This window comes from Vanessa cardui, chromosome 25 (genome assembly GCF_905220365.1).
Source record: "Vanessa cardui chromosome 25, ilVanCard2.1, whole genome shotgun sequence".
NCBI classification, from domain to species: domain Eukaryota; kingdom Metazoa; phylum Arthropoda; class Insecta; order Lepidoptera; family Nymphalidae; genus Vanessa; species Vanessa cardui.
In genome coordinates, this window is record NC_061147.1 from 8,818,060 (window position 1) to 8,835,661 (window position 17,602).

At 34.3% G+C, this 17,602-nt stretch overlaps 1 protein-coding gene across 17 annotated transcripts in view; it reads right to left on the minus strand.

Moving 5' to 3' along the window:
• LOC124540440 (muscle calcium channel subunit alpha-1-like) overlaps window positions 1-17,602 on the minus strand; it is a 108,040-nt gene that overhangs the window by 68,953 nt on the left and 21,485 nt on the right. For all 17 annotated transcript variants that reach the window (XR_006967144.1, XR_006967143.1, XM_047118004.1 and 14 more), the window contains exon 2: window positions 5,340-5,623. The gene's annotated coding sequence lies outside the window, so the exon portion shown is untranslated. The remainder of the gene's footprint in view (window positions 1-5,339; window positions 5,624-17,602) is intronic.

The following is a 17,602-nucleotide window of genomic DNA, read 5'->3' on the forward strand; positions in this document are numbered from 1 at the left end:
ATGTCAAAAGTAACTTTATTCAAGTGGGCTTTTACAAGCACTTTTGAATCGTCAATTAACAACCGGTTCGGAAAGTAGATTCTACCGAGAAGAACCGGCAAGAAACTCAGTAGTTAAATAGTTTTGAAGCGGATGTAAACGTGATTTTAATTTTCAAACTATTTCCTTCATTTGACAATGCGAAAAATAAATTGTGAATTATTGTAATCAGTGTATATTATGAGTTTAAAAATGGTTATTTACTATCGAAAGTTGAAAATACTACTTAATTTATTCAAAAATCCATAAATAAAAATGCATTTTTTTCTAACGTTTGTCACGTGACACAAAACGCTCCTGATTTGCCGGGCTTATGACGAAGTCACTTTCTTGTAAACTTTGCTTTTCTACTATATGTACCACAGATTAAAATACAGGAAAGTGACGTCACCAACCCCATTGCAGCGCCATATTGTCCAAGTAGCGTTTTTGCGCGCTATTTAAATATAGAATTTTTAATATGACGTTTTTCGGTAAATATGTACTAGAAATAAAAAAAAACAACTTTTAATGGGTTCCTAAACTTCTAATAAATAATATAAAATGGATTTTAAAAACCAGTCAAATAGCCTATTGAAAATGGACTATAACTGCCCTTTATACCCTAGTGAAACCGTTGACGTAACCTAGATATATTATATGATACATAAATAATGTTTCTAAGAGATGACCACAGTCCAAGTTTTGAACCCACAGATCAATAAGCCTCGGGTTAATGTATCAAACGATGGTCGAACCTGATGATCATCGGTTCATTGAACACCAATCATAAATTCTTATAGGATAATGAGTGTATTGAGCAGAAAACCTTTTACTTAAGGGTAAATTGTGTACAACATAGTAAATAATAAAGATCCCGCAGTTCATTAACTTCTTCTACCATGTTTGGCAAGAAAGCCAATTATTTGCTTTCTTGTTGGTAAATAATTTAAAAATGTACATATGTATATGTTTTCCTAGCAACTTATTTTTATGTAGGTTTGCGCAGGGTAAAAAAGCCGCCTGATGGCAAGTGGTCACCACCACCATTTTCTAATATCGCCTATGCGCCACCAACTTTTAAAACTACGATGTTAAATCTGTTGTGCCTGTTACGCTGGCTCACTCACACTTGTAACCGAAATATCACCTATATTGAATATTGCTGTTTGGCAGTTAAATATCTGATTGGTGGTACCAAGGCAGATTGGCTTGCATAAAGCCAAGTATCATGTCTCTCAGGCCAAATTCCATAATAGTTAGAATAGCTTTAAAATTAATTTCAGTAAAATAAAGTAATCGCAATGCTTGCTGGCTTATTGTCTTCAGTTTTCCAAAAAATACTTTATTCAAATACGATTTCCTCTACATTGCAAACCTTCCTTACAATAAAATCCCTGTAATGGGACGATTTAAAAGGTCCTTATCATGTTTATCTTCAATACGATTTTATGCTATTCATCCAATTGTGATAAAAATTAGAATCAAAATATTCTGTATTCAAGTAGGCTATTAAAGGCACTTCTAAATCGTCATGTTACACTGTTGAATAGAATTTAAAGAACCACCGTTTTGGAAAGTAGATCCGGACAAAAATCGGCAAGAAATTTATTATACCAATATCTTATCTCGAGTTATCTTGAGAAACATTTATTTGACTTTACAAATGTTTCTTTTTGATTTGAGGTTTAATTTTTTTTTAGACCAAGTTCGTATCCGTGGAATATAATTGTAGACACGAATTCCGAATTTCCGAAAATTCATAGTTAATTTATCCAGATCCATTTGATTTCCTCATCCTATAATGTTTGAATGGACTTTTGTTACTCAATCACGTCAAAACAACTGAGCGAATTTGAATGATATTTGGCACAGAGATAGACCAAATCCTTTTAAACGTGAGCAAAACTGCGAACGGAACTTGAAGCTAGAAAAGTAAAGTAACAGCCTGTAAATTTCCCACTGCTGGGCTAATGCCTCCTCTCCCATGGAGAAGAGGGTTTGGAAAATATTCCGCCACGCTGTTCCAATGCGGGTTGGTGGAATGCAAATGTGAATTTCCATGAAATTAGACACATGCAGGTTTCCTCACGATGTTTTCCTTCACCGTCGAGCACGAGATGAATTATAAATACAAATTAAGCACATATATATATAGTGGTGTTTGCCTGGGTTTGAACTCGAAATCATCGGGTAAGATGCACGAGTTCTAATCACTGGGCCATATCAGCTCTCAACTTAATAAAAATGAAGATTTGTATCAAAAATTCACCTGCCAATCAACGTCGTAATGAAAGGATTTCAGAAAACATGTTACGGACTTACGAGGTTTTACTTGGAAATGGGTAGTTTTGTATGAAACGGTCTGGCTGGCGGCCTTGTATGCATTCGTGGATGTATTTCATAATTTAAGTATAATACCAGCAACGTTGGATATAAAAGAACAGGTTTTGAAAATGTCACTTTAATTAGTTGATATTTTCATTGAAATGTTTGATGTAATTTTGTCCCGCTGAGTTTCTTTCGCTGGTTCAGGTTCGCTCAGGTTTTGTTTCTTTTTCCGAACCGGTGGTAGTGTTTAATTTGGCTATAAGTAAGTGTCAATCCAATCCATCAGCCCATATCCGCCCACTGTTGGACATAGGCCTCTTCAATTGCACGCCACTGAGATCGTTCTTGGGCTACTCGCATCCAGCTCCTGCCAGCCGTCTTATGTAAGTCGTTAAGTTCCCTTCTATAAGTAAGTGTAACGCTTCTATATTGAATAAAGCAATTTGAGTTGAGTTTGAGTTTAGGATTAAGATATTATTTTCTCAACAACTGTACAGAGTATAATTTAGTGCAAGAAATGAAAAATTAATTTATATTATAGATGTCACAGTAGCAGGTAACACTCTGTTATCCAAGAGATGGAAGTAGACATAATATTTCTTACAGCGTCATTGTCTATGGGTGATGATGACCATTTACCATCAGGTGGCGCATATGCTCGTCCGCCAAACTATTTCATAAAAAAAACCTTACTGGACCAGAGTAGCGACATACAGAGTACAATGAAAGCAGTTGGAGGAGGCCTATGTCAAAAGACACACCGAATTGAGGGACATTTTATAACAACAACACAACTATATAACACAAATAACTAATTGTTCGGAATAAAGGGCTGTTATTATTATTATTATAGATGTCACCAACGTGTTATTGGTCGGATGTTTTAGGTGTATTAAATATTTTATAAAAAATTAAACCGAATTCAAAATTAGAAACAGCTAGTGAACTAAAGATAAAAAAAAATCTATGATACTAATCGAACGATTTTAATGAAACTTACACTGTTCCCTATGTTGAAGTGTAGCTTAACTTAGATTAATAATGATCATCTCAATATTCATAAAAATATACACACAATCATACACTTACAAAATTAAGCACACGTGGTTCCTAAATGGATCTTCATACTTAAATACAATTAAATTGTCATTGATAAAATCCTCGAGAATTGGTTCAAAAATAGCCTAAGACCTTCCTAGGGCTTGAGTTTGCTTCAAGTTTTATCAAATTCGGTTCATTGGTTTAGTAGTCAAAGAGCATATAGATATAGAGTATAACCTTTTCATTGTTAAACTTTTTTCAAGACAACAGTTATCTTTAAAAATCGATCTGGAAGCTGTCTATTAAAACACAAAAGTATTTAGGTGTGCTTTTTCGGATTTGAAACCACAATCTTCATGAATTAAGCAATTGGAGGAATCACCTCGACTCTTACCTTTTATTCCATTATTTGAATGGTAATTGAAAGTTCTGGCATATATTAAGTCGATTTAACAAGAACTATTAATAAAACCCATTTTTTGTGTAATTGGACGTAAACTTCAAACATAAAGTGTTATTTCGGGTACTCAGAATAAACGATGATTATTGCTTGTAATTTATGTTAATTCTATCTCATTTTTAACTGTCTGTTGGTCTAGTGGCTAGATATAAGGCAGACTCTAAAGTATAAATCGCAAATTGGGCTGATAGATTTTTTTTGGATTTTCCTATAGAAAGATTCTCAGTTAGAGTCCTGAATATGACAGTTCAATAATTTTGTACGTATTTATAAAAAAAACCTACCTTGTTTACCGATCTATTGACTAATAACTGCAACAGAATTAGCTGGTGGTAGGGCCTTGTGCAAGCCCGTTTGTGTAGGTACCACCCACTCATCAGTTAATCTACCGCCAAACAACAGTACAGTAGTATGCCGTTTCGTAAATTCAAATCGTTTATAAAATATTAATTGGTAAAAAAGGCATATTATTCAATACAAGATTTTGTAGACGATAAAAATGCGTGGAAATTTACAAAGTACCGTTGTATTCGAAGGAACTAATTTTTTTTTTGCCTAGCACTTCACATCTGGTATGTTATATTATAAAATAATATAGGTTTACATCGCCGCGTATTTTATTAGTTGATTATACAATAAAATTTCCCTTTGTGTACACCTGCGATTTTAATTTTAATTATATCTTTAATACACAAACGTTTCAAAATTTTTTAATTTTAATTAACATTATTTTGCCATATATAAAACCTTTTTTTTTTCAACATTCAAAAAGAAAAAGTAATGTGTAAAATCGAATGTTCTGTGATCTTTTTTTTTATTCACTTAATAAAATAATTGTAAATATTAAAAATGGTCGTGTAATAAAATATGGTCGGTACTGATTTATCATATTAACTTAATGTGATGAATCAGCACCAGATACATACAAGAAATAAATTAATAAAAAATTACCGCCTTTCTTAAATTAAATATATATTTTTTAGGTATTTTTTTTTATAAATAAATCTCAATGACAGCTATTATTTAAAGTATGTACTAAGCAGTGGCAGATTTACCAATAGGCTAAGTAGGCTGGAGCCTAGGGCGGCAGATTTAGATGGCCGGCAAATGTAGCCCATTTTTTTTTTATCTTACAGAAAATGCTGTTATAGCGTTAAGTCCGCCCTTTGTACTTGTTTTTGTGCAATAAAGAATAATAAAAAAAAAAATAATATTATAATTATATGTGATACACATTACTTCAATAATCCGTATACTCGTCGTTACTATAATAACGGTAAAAAGTCGATGTAATGAGGACGATAGAATACAGATAATTAAGTTGCAATTTCAGAATAAATGTAATTAATATGATTGGGAACTAAGCTAACGTATTGAATTTCAAAAAAACAGCAGGGACGACAAAAATTGAATAGCCTACTAGCGGTATATTTATAAATCCGCCACTGGTACTAAATTATTTTTATTAAAGTAAATAAAATGCACTCACCTGTAGGATAGCACTCTGTTTAAGCAGAGCTTCCTCTCCCTAACTAACGTGGATATCATACGAATATTTAATATAATAATCACTTGCTATTATATTTTCATACGTAATACGGAACCTATCTATTTTAGAATAACGTTACGTACAAGTTTAGAATTGATACGTTAGGATTTTGTCTGAAACTTAAGGCAGTCTTTAATATTAGATTTGATTAGGTTTATTTTTAGATAAAAATTTAAATATAGGATTTTTAATAGAGTGTTGCTGCTTTCGTTCGGCTTGGTCCCCTGTAACAAAGAAAAAAAACATTACTCCATATGATAACTTAGTTTAAATGTACGGGGTAAGAAAAGGTTCGTCCATAAGATCTATTTTCGCGTGCTCAGTATGAGCGGTAATACCGATCGAGAATGACATATTGCGTCGCAATGATTTGATGTTAGATTCAAAAGGTACTAAGAGTTTAAGACTTGATAAAGGAATCTGAAAACTGATAAAGGTTTCCTTTCTCTGTCTGTACTTAAAGTCTATTGTATTCCACGAGATGAGAACCAAAAGTAAAATACTCCTGCGTGCTCATTGGTTAGGTGGTTAAGTGTTTAACCTTCATTGGCGAAATCATTTCTCACGATTGAGTTTCAAGCCGCATCAACCAATGAGGTGCGATTATTTTGTTTCCTAGGTATTCGACGCGTGGAATGGTCTGTATAGAAAATTGGGAATCAATTTATAAGATTAAAACAAGAGTAACACAGGGTCGGATGTAGAAATGTGTTTTGTATTTTTGTACGACACGTGATTTAAAGCGTCGAGGAATCATATCGATATAAATATTTCAATCTTTTAAGTTGACATAATTAGTTTGCATAAAACGTAAAGATAATTTTATGCAGATTAATTCAGAATTTATTGAAAATAAATTAAATGTAATAGAAACATTGAAGATAAATAAAAATATTTCAGTATACTTTCCATCAATGAAACTTTAAATCTGAAAACACATTTGACAGAAATCACAATATATTTATACTAGTTATTGCCCGGGATCGCTTTCGTTTTAAAGGCGTTGGTTGTCAGGCAAAAATGTAGCCTGTCCTTCCTTTGAGTTCAAATATTTTTCCTAACAAATTTCATCACATTCGATACATTGGGTTGGTCGTGAAAGAACGACAGACAGATAGATACATTTACTTTATAATGTTTCTTTCGTATTTTCTAGTTAAAATAAATGATTACATTAATTGTCTTCAATATTTTTTTTAAATCATGTTGAATAGAGAGAGAGAGAGAGAGAGAGACAACAACAACAGCAGCCTGTAAATTCCCACTGCTGAACTAAAGGTCTCCTCTCCCTTTGAGGAGAAGGTTTGGAACATATTCCACCAGGCTGTTCCAATGCGGTTTGGTGGAATAGACATTGTGGCAGAATTTCTATGAATTTTGTCACATGCAGGTTTCCTTACGATGTTTTACTTCACCGCTGAGCACGAGATGAATTGTAAAGACAAATTAAGCACATGAATCAGCAGTGCTTGCCTGGGTTTGAACACGCAATCATCGGTTAAGATGCACGCGTTCTAACCACTGGGCCATCTCGACAACACAACAACAACATTTAAAAAGTCTTTCCTTGTCATAATTAAGATAACCTTGTGATACCCTCCTGATAGATTACTCGTACTTAGCGAACTTCGTGGACATAACTGAGGAATAAGGATAAGCGAGAAGTAAGTGTAAGCTTATAACGCCAAGTTTCAGACTCCACAAAGTCAATAACTCCTTCTTCGGGAAAGGTGTTTGTTTCTATACTAAAATTCCGCAGATAAAATTAACTTTGCCGGTTCGTTTTAAGTAATTAACGTTACTTAATATTTGTTGACTTGTTGCAGGATATATTTTATAAATTTAATTGTAAAAAAGATTCTTAATCCAGATGATGCAGGATATATTACATACATATATAATTGTAATTAAATAACATAACTATTGTATATTTTTAAACGTTGAAAAAGAGTAACTACACTACTACACATACAATACATAACTTGCCGGTCCTTCTCGTTAGAATCTACATTCCGCAACCGGTGGTAGCTTCACATACTATGGTTTTTAAATGACGATTCAAAAGTTCTTGTAAAAGCCTACTCGAATAAAGTATATTTTGTTTTTGTTTTTTTACAGTTGATAATATATATTTAGGTAAATATATCTAAAAAGAAAAAATATTCGTGGCATTTCTTTTTGACTGTCAAGTACTATCATGAATAAGTGAAAAAATATATATTTAAAAAAAAAATCACGTCAAATCTATTGACGTACAGTATTAAAACGATTGCCCTAGAAACGTATACGATCAAAGCGACCATTTAACGGCACTCAATTCCGAGACTATGCCTCGTCATTGCTGAGATAGCTTGACCGCTAAGTGTTGATGCAATCAATGACGTCACGAATTTACATAAGGCTATCTGAGGCTAGACTTTAGCTGAGACTCGTGATTGGAAACCTAAAAGATTAATAATTTGGCCTGCCATTATTTAAATTAATATATCCTGCCAGGCAGGATATATTAATTTAAATAATTGTATTAACTAACATGATTGTATTTTTTTTAAATGTTGAAAAAGAGTAACTACTGAATTTCTTGCCGGTTCTTCTCGGTAGAATCTACTTTCCGAACCGGTGGTGGCTTCACTTAATTGTTAAATGACGATTCAAAAGCCCACTTGAATAAAGTATACTTTGATTTTGATATTTGATTTTGAAATTCAAGCAAGCAAGAAAGCCTTTAAATTTCCCACTGCTGGGCTAAGGCCTTTTTTTCCCTTTGAACAGAAGACTTGAAGCTAGTTCCACCACGCTGCTCCACTGGGGTTGGTCGATATACATGTGGCAGAATTTCCTTGAAATTAGACACATCCATGTTTCCTACGATGTTTTCCTTCACCGCCGAGCACGAGATGAATTATAAACACAAGTTAAGGACATGAAAACTCAGTTGTGTTCGCCTGGGCTTAAACCCCAAACATCGGTTAAAATGCAAGCGTTCCAACCACTGGACAATCTTTTTTTTCTTACAAAATGTTTCCTTTTTATTGTGAAATCGGTAGGAAGACTGACAAATGTAAATGGTAAAATGGTTATGATAGCTCGCATTTTGGCGCTGTAATTAATTTTCACAACAAATTTTCGGAATAATATAATCTATGGATTTGGTTGGTTTTAAATAACACCTATGTCCTTTCTTGAAATTCAAACTTGCTTCATAACAAATAGCATGAAATTCATTTCTGTGTACTTATATATTATAATAATTTAGTAAATATAGATTTGATTTCTATGGTCCATCTCTATTTCAGCTACTTTATGTATCGCCAAGCGATTTATAATGCAATACATCCAAATAGCCTTTTAATCTAATGTGTGTTTGTTAAAGGCGAAAATTTGGTGTACTGTGGAATAATGCTACGGGCAGTCTTGCCAACTTTACGAGAGCACGAAATTGCTGCTATAAAGTTAATTGTAATTTTAACTCGCAAATATGCCAATTCCTGTTTACGTATTATTCGGTTTATTTGCTTTTTTTTATACAATAAGTAGTCGGATGGGCAAATGGTATACTTGATGGTGAGTGGTCACCACCACCCAGAGATATTAGTGTTCTAAGAATTTTGTACCAGGAATGATTACATCAGACCAATGGCTCACCAACCTTGGGAGCTAAGATGTTACGTCCCTTGTGCCTGTGTTACACTGGCATACTGACCTTTCAAACCGGAACTAAGTATTTTTCTTTATCAGTAGAATATCTGGTAAGTAGGGCCTGCAAAAGTCCTACCAATAAGTATATTTTATTCGTTTAACAAGATTGATATAGAGTATAAAGTTTGTTTGTTCTTGTCTATTTTAATTTTTATATTTAAGCAATTTCGATCTCAGATTGGGTAATTTTCTTTTGTTTTCTATCTAAAACTATACTTGGTGGTAGGGCTTTGTCCAAATAACAGTACTCAGTATTGTTGTGTTCCGGTTTGAAGGGTGAGTGAGCCAGTGTAACAACAGGCACAAGGGACATAACATCTTAGTTCCCAAGATTGGTGGCACATTGACGATGTAAGGAATAGTTAACATTTCTTACTGCTTCATTGTCTATGGGTGATGGTGACCACTTACCATTGTACATTTGTTATGTACTAAATCGAAAGCACTTGTAACAGAATAGACACGAAAACTATAGTAACTCTTATTTCATTTAAACATTATAAAAATTCTAAAGAAATATAAAACAAATGCCACAACATAAAGTGATAATAAACTAAGTTATACAAATAAAACGATGAAGCGAACTAAACATTCTAAGTGTAATCCAAAGATCTTCACAAACGCGATTAGAATTCCAGAGGCCAAGTAATCCGGCGAACGTGCACCGTCAGCGTTTCTTTGGATCAGTGATAATCGCTTAATAATAAAATGGATGACGTAACTTCTTAATAATTATGTATTTATTTATAAAAGAAACCGTAGAACTTATGAATGGGCGAGTGTGTGTATGTGTGTGTTCCATAGACGTTAGTGAAATGAGTGAGCCGAGATGGCCTAGTGGTTAGAGGCAAGCACTACTGAATATTCATGTACTTAATCTTTGTTTATAATTCATCTCGTACGGCGGTGAAGTGCACGTGTATAATTTCATAGAAATTCTGCCACAGGTGTATTCCACAAACCCGCATTGAAACAGCGTGTTGGAATATGTTCCAAACCTTCTCCTCAAAGGGAGAGCAGAACTTAACCCAGCAGTGGGAAATTTACAGGCCGTTGTTGTTGTTGATGTTGTTATAAAACAAACCATAGAATATTTGTGTATGTATGCGTAAGATACCCATGTATATATACGTTAGTATAATGAACGATTGGTAACTGTAGCCAATCATAAGAAAGAAAAGCTGACTGCTCTAGACTGTACTATGACTCAAGTGTATGCTTAAAAAGAATCGCACAATCCGCTCAGAGATGTAATGATAAATCTAATATGACTGGTAAGAGTTCACTGCAGAACCAACAGCTTTACAATCTTCGAGAGGCAAGAAAATGCTCATGGTACTTCAAAGAAATTCTGAAAAATTATTTCCATTTTTGAGAATTTCTCGACTGTACTAGTTAAACTAACCTAACCCGTCTCCGATTTTACACCCTTCTGCGTCCTCAAAGTAAGATTCTAGATTAACAAGATAGATCCAGCTGGAACTGTGGTAGCTACCTAGAAGCACAGATATCTTGTTAACAGTCCATGCTGTAAAGCTTTGATATTTCGAATGATATTAAATCATAGATTTAAAACCAATAGCTTGCTTAGCATTTTTTGAAATGAATGAGTTGAGTACCAAATTCTGCTGAGTTAAACTGACCGATTCTTAACCAAATATAATTTTAATCTCAAAGCGCTTAAAACAAGCGCATTGTACAATGCAGTAAAAATTTGTTTACTTTTCAAAAACATATTTACAGTTTTGCTTAAACAAACATAACATAATCGAAACTAGGTTTAATATATTATTGGTTGCATTCTCTGAGTTGACTTTCCATTTTAAAATTAAATTTTTACATACTTCCTACCTCATCTCATTCGAAAGATATTTATTGTAACGCATCCAACTTTAAGAAAGAAGTTTCTTTTCAGTTGATTTATTTTTATTATTTAAATTCAATTCGATAAAACAACAAGTTTTCTAGAAAACTCATCTTCCTAACTAATATTATAGATTCGAAAGTGAGTTTATCTATTTGTTCGTTTGTTATTCTTACAGATTTTAATACGTTATCGACTTCAGAAAAGAGCACAAGGTATCCTAATGCTTATTACAAGTCCCTTTAAAACTAGACCTGGTAAATTTCCAACTCAACAACAATAACATCAGCCTGAAAATTTCCCACTGCTGGGCTAAGGCCTCTTCTCACTTCGAGGAGAAGGTTTTGAGAATATATTCCACCACGTTGTTCCAATGCGGACCTATCTACATATGTAAGGTTAAAATAATGATCTTCTTTTCAGTCATGTCTCGTTACAAGATTTGTCGTGGAGGCTAGAGTTATATACGAATACCAATCGTTCCTGACGTACTTCATTATTGGTGTTAATGGTGTTTATATTGCGGGAGTATTCCATATTAGTTTAGTCAAGATACCTCTATATAGCCGTGATGGTTATCATTCATCTAGTGTTCAGCGATAAAAGATAACTTCGTGTCGCAAGTGGATGAGAATCTGCTACGTAACAAACAACTATGTAATCTCTTAACCTCAAAAGGGATATGTTCAGCAACGGTAGTTAACAGCCACTGTGTAGTAGTACACACTTGGGCCCTAGGTTTTTTCTTCTAGGTGACCTTGTACAAAAGATTGGGCCCTTATCTCTGGAAATGTGGTCAATGAACTTGAGTATTTATGATTGAACCGACGCAATTATTTCTTTGATCTTCACCAATTTTAATATTTTATTGCTTTGAACTAGTTAATAGACTTCAAAACTTTACATATGCTACTTACTAAAAATTATTATATTATACTAAAAATATACAATATGAGCCGTATTGATGGCTCAGATTCCATGCAATAACAACAACAACAGCTTGTAAATTTCTCCCTTTGAGGAAAAGTTTTGGTACATATTCCACCACGCCGTTCATATGCGGGTTTGTGGAATGTTCATGTGGCAGAATTTTTATTCAAGTCGAGTCGAGCACGAGTTGAATTATAAACACAAAATAAGTACAAGAATATTCAGTTGTGCTCGCCTGGGATCGAGCCCGCAATCATCGGTTCGAAGACGCACGCGTTCTAACCACTAGGCCATCTCGGCTCAGATTCCATATTTGTTAGTATTTTCTTTTAAATAGATGCGAATAAAATACGCTTCGAACAATTACATTTGACGTAGGTAGTACATGACCTATTTGAAATGCAATAATAGATCTTGCGCATGCGCTGCAGTGATCTATAATTGTTCTTTGTACGGTACAATATGAAGGTGATTTTGATAGAATTACGATCGCTATTCTTTGAGCCTTAAGTGCGATTCTCCGATGCATGATAAATTTGTACATTGGTTGAGTCATTATGTCTTTAAATTTTATGCATAGTGAAGATAAATTATGATGTATTGGTTTATTATGATATTACGGTCATATCAGAAATAGTTAGCTGATATTTCGATTAATGTATCGAAAGTTTTCGATTCGGAATTATTTTTATGAGAAACTGGATGGTGATGGTGATGGTAGCGGGCTTTGATCAAGCCCGCCTGGGTAGGTACCACCCACTCATCAGACATTATACCGCTAAACAACAGTACGCAGTATTGTTGTTTAACGGTTTGAAAGGTGAGTGAGCCAGTGTAACCATAGGCACAAGGGCATTGACGATGTAAGGAATAGTTAATATTTCTTACAGCGTTATTGTATATAGGTGATGGTGACCACTTACCATCAGGTGGCCCATACGCTCGTCCGCCAAGCTATTCCATAAAAAAAGACCAGAATCTAGTGCTCTCGACTGTTCCTCCATTAAATACCGATGCATTACTTTTCAACTGTGACCTTTTTCGATGTAGGTTGAACTAGATACAGACATTCATTAAAAACAAATGTATTTTTAGTTCGAGCATGATGTTCGAGTTATGATATATCTTATAAATAATTTCAGGTACTTCCTCAAGTATTTTCGTATCATTGATGTACAATGACGACCTCTGTGGTCGAGTGGTGTTTACACTGGTTTTTTGGGTACGCCACTCCGAGGTCCTGGGTTCGATTCCCGGCTGAGTCGATGTAGATTATCATTAGTTTTCTATGTTGTCGTGGGTCTGGGTGTTTGTGTGTAATGTTTATGATGTTGTCTCATAATTTAAAAAAAAAGTGATGTACAATACCATATACCGTATTCCATCACGCTGTTCCAATGTAACCCACATGATGGAATACGTTCCAAAAACCTTTTCTCAGAGGGAAAGGAGGTTTTAGCCCAGCATTGGGATATTTACAGGTTGTTGTTGGTGTTGTTGTTGTTGATTTACAATATTATGTACTACTTTTGGCATAATTCGTTGATTGTCGGCCTATCTTAAACAATTGACTATTGAATTGTTTTTTCTTTTTTTAATTGGCTTAGTAAGACCTTATTAGCTCTTCAGCTAAATATAATATCATAGAAATATAGATGAAAAATAAATAATCATATCGACGTGTAATTGATACCGGCTTGTAAACATTGGCAATATTTGGTCATTTGGCAAGTTCAGACATCGGTGATGTTCTGCCAATAATCAGCTCTCAGATGTAACGCATGTTCTTGTAGTTACCTATTACAAATGGCATAAGGTTTCATTGTTCAACAATAAGGAAGTAAAGACCTTAATTACTTAAGACTTTTTGGAACAGTATACGTCTATAGACATCGGAAAACTAACTTAGCTATTCTGTGTAACTTTTAATATTACAGTTACGAATAATGATCGGAGAATTCTACTATAGGTGATTTATGACGACCTCCATGGTCGAGTAGTTTCTCCGGTTTTAATGGGTACGTCACTCCGAAGTTCCGTAGTCTATGTAGAAAATTTCATTAGTTTTCTATGTTGTCTTGGCCTGGGTGTTTGTCGTACCGACATTACTTCTGATTTTCTATAACACAAGTGCTTTAGCTACTTACAAATGGATCAGAGTAATGTATGTGGTGTTGTCCAATATATATTTTTTTAAATTTATTTATTTACAAGATGCGTTTATTCTGTTTTCCAAAAACAATTGATTCGACTAGAATGATTTAATCTGTACCTTCCTAAAAACAGCGTGTAACTGTTATTTTTATAGTTTTAAATGTACGATAAAAAATGTACATTAAAGTATGTATGTTGTGTTTTGATTCAAAATAAAGTTTGGCAATGTTAAGAGCGATGCGCTGTACATTAATGATTCAATCTGCCTCTGTAATAGCATTCCGTATTCCTAAATCCATATTGATTCAATTTTGAAAGCCATGAAGAGTAAGTACTCTTAAGAATGGAACCTTTGGGTTTTGACATAATGTAACCTTGATGATGAAAATGAAAATATCTGTGGCCATATTTGTGTTGGTGATTTTTTTTATGTTATAGGTTGGCGGACGAGCATATGGGACACCTGATGGTAAGTGGTCACCATAGGCAATAACGCTGTAAAAAAATACTAACTATTCCTTACATCGTCAATGTGCCACCAACCTTGGGAACTAAGATGTTATGTCCCATGTGCCTGTAATTACACTGGCTCACTCACCCTTCAAACCGGAACACAACAATACTGAGTTCTGTTATTTGGCGGTAGAATAACTGATGAGTGGGTGGTACCTACCCAGACGGGCTTGCACAAAGCCCTACCACCAAGTAGATTCTAGAGACTTTTTAATTTTAAAAATTATGTTGCAACTAATCACCTAAATGTGACACAGGCTTTACACGAGGAATCTCTTGACTGGTTTACTAGGTCTTAAGGCTTTGTGTAACCCCGTCTGGATAGATATCTATCAATAAACACTAATTAATAATCGGTCCTTAGTAGTATTGATGGCTCGTTTGCTTTTCCACCTATCAATACAATAAACAAAAGTGAGTGAGCCAGTGTAACTCCAGCATAAGGGAAATTACATCTTAGTTCCAATGGTTTTGTGAACCGATGTTACTGTTGTTGGTGGCTATTTGCAAGCACTTCTGAATCCTAATAATACGAGGCTACATTTCATGTACTACCGGTGTGGAATGTAGTTTAGTGTAAATTTTATAGATAGTGTTTTCTAGAATAAAGCCGAGATGACTCAGGATTAGAACGTGTGCATTTTAACCGATGATTGCGGGTTCAAACACAGGAGAAAGCACTACTGAATTTTCAAGTCATTAATTTTTGTACATAATTAATTCATCTCGTACTCGGTGGTAAAGGAAAACGTTGTGAGGAAACCTACATGAGTATCGCCACATGATTATCCACCAACCCATATGAATCAAAAAGGGAATATGCAGCAAACCTTCCCCTCAAAGAGAGAGGAGGCTTTAGCCCAGCAATGGGAAATTTACAGACTGTTAATGTAATGTTACACACTGTATTATTTTCTAGAATATTTACTCGTAAAATAACATGTAAAAATTTCTCATAAACATTACTTCACTCATGTCTGGATGTTGTCCAGTTATGAATTTATTTTATGGACATTAAATTCCTTATGAGCGGAGATGACCCTGTGGATAGGGCACGTGGAACTTCAACTTCAGCTGGAGGATGACCTTCATGAAGGCAAAGTACATCTTACATGTGAATTTAAAACACCCTTTTTTATTGTTACATTTGTATCTCCACAGGCACGTCTTCTATCTTCATTGTCTATTATGCTTTTATTTGTATTTTTACTATGCCTATAATTTTTTGGTACCAGACAGTATCACAATTTAGGTTTGAGGATTAATTAATTACTATAGTCGATCTTTATACCATTGTATTTTTTAATTGCTTTTATTTGTGCCAAGAGGGCACAGATTATTGCGCCAATGTCACGTGCGATAGAGAAGACACGATGGAGATAGAACAGTGCGGTCGAGATACCCTTGTATACCTATGGTGAGTAATTTGATTATCAATTCGTTATACCCTATTGAATTCCACGTAAATGTCAACTAAAATGGACTGGTCCCAATATAAAACGATTTGCTAAGACACCTTAGGGGTTAAAGGTCACTTGACCTTATTTGACGATATCTGATTATGAAGATACGTTATGTATACATATAATAAAATTGGAGTGTATATTTGTGTTGGAGTATCTATACACGGTACATATAACAATATAACATTTTTTTACAATTTTTGTTTGTCTGTCTGTTTGTTCCGGCTAATCTCTGAACGGCTGGACCGATTTTGACGGGACTTTCATTAGCATATAACTGATATAATAAGGAGTAACTTAGGCCACAATATTTATTTATTAAATTCAAACGCGTACAAGGTCGCGGGCACAGCTAGTAGTACATAATTCTGTTCAAACGGAATGTCCTAATTCCGTTTTACCCCCATAGGGGTCGAGTTTCTTTCCTTTCGTAACGGATGTTTACACCTTTAAGGTTTCAAATTGCATTGCCGTTGGTAGCTTCTATTAATTGTTAAATGACGATACAAAAGGGCTTGTAAAAGTCCACTTGAATAAAGTTTATTTTGATTTTGTTTGTGGGTGGTACCCACCCAGACTGTCTGCCCTACCAATAAATTGTCTTTATTGTAATGTCCAATTGATAAATCAACTAAAGCAATATAACTACTAACGTACTCTCACAATTAAGACTATTTACGTGACAGGTCTGAACTTTAGATTCTTGTAAATAACATATGGACCATCGCTAAATAGTTCAAAGTTAGCAGACAAACTAGTTAGCAAATGTCCAGAAGTAAAACTTCAAAGAACCGAACGCTTCGCTGGCTGTTAATAGCGCAGAGAACAGTTCGATTTGCTTTTTTAAAATGTTCGTAGCTTTCATCTTTAATCACCTGTTATTTATTTAGTATTATAAATTAATTAATTGGTTAGTATTATAAATTATTGCTTGCTTGAGGTGGCAAGAATGCTAGCAGCATTTCCCCATTGAATCGCAATTCCGATCCTCTGGGCAAAAAAAAATAATTAGTTATTATTTTTTTGTATGAAATATAATCAGAATATAATCGCGGATTCTTATTAATAATCAATTTTAAGTACCCAAACGTGCTCGCACAAAGCCCTAACACAAAGTAAGACTAGCTGGGTGACCTGACTTCTTGCGGGTGTCTCATACAAGTTTATCCAATATCGCTTTTTAATTGATATTTCCAACAATTAGTTTTTTTTAATCTAATTAACACACTTCAATGCGGAGCGATGTCTAATACGCCCTGTATGTGTCTCCTTTAGGGTGCGGATAAGAAAAACAGATCTTTCTGTCATGCTGAAGCAGTAGTATCTATTTGATATATTGTATTAATCATTAAAAACGGAACGGAAACGGTTAGACCATGTAAGGGCGGTACGGGCTGCAGCAATAAATTTCGATCTCATTACATCGAGTTTTAGTTTCTTAAACGTTACGGGGTGTAATAAGCCCCGTACCGGTATTATGATAATTTTCATATGAGGTCTTAAAGGCCCCGTATCGAAAAAATAAAAGTGACGCCGCTGCCAAAGGTTAACTTATTGTATACATTTCACATGACCCTTTC